Source organism: Arachis hypogaea, chromosome 12 (assembly GCF_003086295.3).
Source record: "Arachis hypogaea cultivar Tifrunner chromosome 12, arahy.Tifrunner.gnm2.J5K5, whole genome shotgun sequence".
Classification (NCBI taxonomy): domain Eukaryota; kingdom Viridiplantae; phylum Streptophyta; class Magnoliopsida; order Fabales; family Fabaceae; genus Arachis; species Arachis hypogaea.
In genome coordinates this window covers 101,964,334-101,969,926 of record NC_092047.1, presented here as the reverse complement: position 1 = coordinate 101,969,926, position 5,593 = coordinate 101,964,334, and positions in this window count along the sequence as shown.

Here is a 5,593-nt window from a genome sequence, read left to right as displayed (position 1 = left end):
ATTTATGTAAAATTTTTCTTATTTTGTGTTTTATGTGGAACAGAAGAAGTAGTTGGGCCGTACACCAACCCATGAGGAGGTCTTCAAAGAAACCCAGACACTTAAAAGTGACAAGTCTAAATGGGTGGACAAGCGCTCTCAAGACACTCATGTGAGATATAGCATAAATGTTAAATTAATGTACATGCTACCACTTGAATATTTATATACCCTTTTGTTTTTTTGGTCATGTTTTCCACAGTTTATACTTCCCTCTCACACGCATTTCTATTGATGTTTTTGATAAATAAATGTAATCACTATTGTTTGATTCCCTTTAACAAATACTCCTCCTATGTCAACATTCTTAACTAATTTCTAGCTGTCTGGCATTAACATTACTGTATTTAGTGGTCCTAACTATGTTCAACATTATTATTATTCAGCTTTGTGCTTTGTGATTTTATAGTTGGTTTCTTTTCTTCCAAGTTTATGCAGCTTACACGCCTGGTAAACCAATTCATTATTAATTTATTACTCGATGAGGAATGCTACAACTCATTTATTATTAGGGAGGAATAAAATGGACCATAACCATAAGAGATGTCAGCCATGTGCCAATTAGAGGAGAAGCCTTTTTCTTTTCTTTTTCCCGTTATATGTAAATTAAGTTTTCTATAATCTGCATTTGCTGCAGTGCGATATGTATGGCTATTTGTCTTAATAATAATATAACTGATATAATCATTGTGCAACAGGAGAAGTTTATAAAAAAGTTGGCAGAAGTTCAGGCTCAACATGCCGAGGTTCAAGCACAGGGAATGGAGCTACAACCAATTGATGAAGACTTGATTTGGGAGGAAGTGTGTGGTGGGCAAAAGAAGAATCGAGTTTACGAAAAAGAGTCATTCTTTTCTAGCTCTATCAAGTCTGGAACCACTTCTGCCAATTCTGTATCTGGAAGAGCACCAAGAATCAAAATTTTGTTCCTGATTTGCGAGAACAGATTCATAATCTCAATGAAGAGATTTTTCAGTGTGTTACTCAACAAACAGATGAGCGTATTAGTAAGTTGTTAGATACACGCTTGGCTCCTTTGGAAAAGACTCAAAAGAAGTTAGAAAAGTTGGAACGGACAATTGGAAAGGCCAAGAAGGAAAAGCTGAAACAGAAGAGATGGAATGAGGCTTATGTTAGCTAGCTATTATGAGAAGGTTAGAGCGTCAAGTAGTTCTAGTGCAGTTCCACTACCACCGCCATTGCCGCCACCCTTAATGTCTTCGGATGAGGGCTATGATGATGATGAGGATGAAGATGACACTGAAGACTATAGCTGATAGTTTTAGTATGGTTGAACAATATACTAGGAATTATAGTTGATGATCAATACATTTTGTTTATGTTTTGAATTATATTGACTTGCTTGTTTATAGTACTTTTCTTTTAGTTTGATAATACGATGAATTTGTTTATTTTTTGTAATATTATAAATATTCGAATACAAATTAGATAAACATTTGTATTAAATTTATATTTATTTTGTATGAAAATAAGTTTATTTTGCAATTAGAAAAATAAAAAAAAATTATATCTTACCTTACTGACGGATTTACAGATGGATTTTCTGCCTGTAATTAGAGTGTGAGATGATTTTCCAAAGTTCAAATTACAGACGGAAAATCTGTCAAAAAATCCGTCTGTAATTATAGACAGAAAATCCGTCTGAAAATTCATCTGTAATTACAGATGAAAAATTCATCGAAAAGTTCGTCGCCTTCGGAAAATGGATGGAGAATTTACAGAAAGAAAATCCGTCATTAACTGGTAAAAATCCGTCTGTAATTTTTTGACGGAAAAAATCCGTTGGTAAATAATTTCTGATGGGGCTTTTACAGAGGGACAAAATCCGTCGGTAATTTCGTCGGTAACAAAAAATCTGTCTGTAATAAAGACTAAATCTGTCTATAAATCTGTTTGTATTAATCCATTTTCTAGTTGTGTATACTCATTTTATTATATTATTCTTTTGATAATTTAATGATTGTTCATACTCCAACTTATTCTTTTCGTCTAATGTTCCAGTGCGGTTGTCTTTTGCCGCAATCGTTTACAATGCATCACATCCATGAAATACCTCATCGAGTTGTATTCACTGATTCGGGTACTAACTACATGGATATAAGCGTCCAAAGAAGATGCAGTAAACTCTATTTTACTGAAGGATGGTTGGATCTACTCACATATTATGACCAACCTAATAGAATGTGCGTAAAATTAGTTTTCTTGGGAGGAGCTCGATTTTTTATTGAGAAATTATTTCCATGGAGCTTTGTAGGCCAAGTTCAAGTTTCATCCCCTCCCTTGCTTTCTACGTATGCCCGGAGATTTTTGAAGTGGAGCACATAATGAGATTGAATTCCCTCAATTTAAGTTCAGTTTTGCTAAATTTGTGTCAAACTCGGATATGCAATTTCAACGATTGGTAATATATTTAAATTTTTTTATTTTAAGTTTTTCGTTATTAAAATAATTTTATAACATATTGTGGTTTTTTTCAGAAATTACTAGCCATCTTTTGCATCAATTCAATGCCATTGAGGGGAATAAGGGTCAATTTAGTTTCTCGGTGTGGCAATTTTATACTTTGCTGTATTGCATGGATAGCGGATGATGAAGCTTATTTAACAAGGGGATGGTCTAAATGCACGAATTCTAAATGTCCAAACTTATGATGTTTCAGTTGGTTGTCATTACGAGAATAACTATAATCTATACGTGTCTAAGGACTATAATATATTAAATATTATTTAAGTAATTTAGTTCTAATATTGATATTTGATTAAATTCATTTTACATTAGTTTAAATTATATTGTTGCCTCAATTTATATATTACGACTATTTTTATTGGATATGTTATTTTTAAATGTTTAATATAAGATTTCTTTTTTTTATATTTAAGTTTTTTTTCTTGGATATATGTATCACCTTTTTTTCTCTTTTTGTATTTTAGATTAGTAATGCAATTCTTAATAAAAGTGTACTTAATATATTAAAACTGGGTTTTTCCCCAACTAATGGAAGTGAGGTAGGTGTCGATTCCTCATCATGAATTCATTTTTCCGCCAAAATGAATGCACTATTTTTTCTTCTAAGTTTATTTTATAAAAATATCTTTATTTTAATTATAGTGTAATTAACATTTAAGTAATAATTCATAATTATACTAATTTAGGAAAATATCTTTATTATAGTTATATAAAATCAATATTTAATGCATTATTAAACTACTTATCAATTATCAATCAAAAATATTTTTAATTATTTTAATTACAATAATAATATGATATAATAATTATATGATAATTATATTAATAACCAATCTATATTTCTCTAAATAAATTTATTTTAGAAAAATATATTTATTATAATTATATTACAATATTACAATTAGTATTTAATGAATAATGCATAATTATACTAATTTAAGAAGATATCTTTATTATAATTATATAAAATCAATATTTAATACATTATTAAACTAATTATCACTCAAAAATATTTTTAATCATTTTAATTATATTGATTTTAATTATATTGATACAATTCTAATTCTTATTCATTATCCAATAATTTTATTAATGGCAACTTGTTACCTTAATGGTGATCTATTTATGTTGATAATAATAATAATAATAATAATAATAATAATAATAATAATAATAATAATAATAATAATAATATAGTATGATAATGATATGAAGTTGGCCCGGTTACTCTATTCATGATAAAAAGCCAATGATTCTAATCATAATACGATATCATAAAATCATATAATTTTAACAAAATAAATATATGATATATAACTAATATAAATAATAAAAAATTACCTTAATAATAACTAATTTACATAATTTTTTTAAATAAAGCCTATATATAAAGAGTTTTTTAGTGGTACACGAGTCTAGATCTGAGAGTAAACTCATTTTCTTTAAATTTATTATTCTTCTTTTACTACTTCATAGAATGTATTCTTCGTTTTTCATCCTAGTTGATTCTTTTAAGGTACAATTTATAATTTTGTATAGTATTTTTTATATACTCATTTTATTATATTATTCTTTTGATAATTTAATGATTGTTCTTACTCCAACTTATTCTTTTCGTCTAATGTTTCAGTGCGATTGTCTTCTGCCGCAATCGTTCACAATGCATCACATCCATGAAATACCTCATCGAGTTGTATTCATTGATTCGGGTTCTAACTACATGGATGTAAGCGTCCAAAGAAGAGGCAGTAGGCTCTATTTTATCGAAGGATGGTTGAATCTACTCACATATTATGATCAACCTAATGGAATGTGGGTAAAATTAGTTTTCTTAGGAGGAGCTCGATTTTTGATTGAGGAATTATTTTTGCGAAACTTTGTAGGCCAAGTTCAAGCTCCATCCCCTCCATGCTTTGTACGTCTGCCCGGAGATCTTTGAAGTGGAGCATATAATGAGATTGAATTCCCTCAATTTAAGTTCAGTTTTGCTAAATTCGTGTCAAACTTGGATATGCAATTTCAACGATTGGTAATATATTTAAATTTTTTTATTTTAAGCTTTTCGTTATTAAAATAATTTTATAACATATTGTGATTTTTTTTCAGAAATTACCGCCCTTCTTTTGCATCAATGCAATGCCATTGAGGGAAATAAGGGCCAGTTTAGTTTCTCAGTGTGGCAATTTTATATTTTGCCGTATTCCATGGATAGCAGATGATGAAGCTTATTTAACAAGAGGATTGTCTAAATTTGCACGAATTCTAAATATCCAAACTTATGATGTTTCAGTTGGTTGTCGTTACGAGAATGACTCTAATCTATACGTGTCTAAGGACTAGAATAGATTAAATATTATTTAAGTAATTTAGTTTCTAATATTGGTATTTGATTAAATTCGTTTTACATTAATTTAAATTTAAATTGTTGCCTCAATTTATATATTACGACTATTTTTATTTGATATGTTATTTTTAAATGTTTTAATATAAATTTTTTTTCTGATATTTAAGTTTATTTTTTTTCTTGAATATATGTATCACCTTTTTTTCTCTTTTTGTATTTTAGATTAGTAATGCAATTCTTAATAAAAGTGTACTTAAAACAAAAAAAAAATTAAAATATCACTATTTAAAGGAAAAAGAAAATGTACATGAAAGAAAATAAAATAAAAAATTAAAATTGCTCTATTAAAAAAGTTGTATTGAGATTGCATATGAATGTGGTTGGGATTGGACGCTATATATGGATATCAAACAGAAAAGCTTATTACACGCATTGTGGAATAATATATATATAATTATAAAAATATTTAATATATGTGATTTAAATATTTTATGTATAATTAATATATATGTATGTATAAATAAGAAAATATTTAGAATTATTTAAAAAATTAATATATATGTATACATGAATAAAGAAATTATTGTAATTTATGAAGATTAGACATGCATTTTTTTTCTTTCAAATGAATTTATTCTAATTGTCACCGCCCAAAATGAGTCACGACTGGCGCTCAGGGAAATAGTTCTCTAGCAAGCCTAACAGATTCGAATATAAAATAAA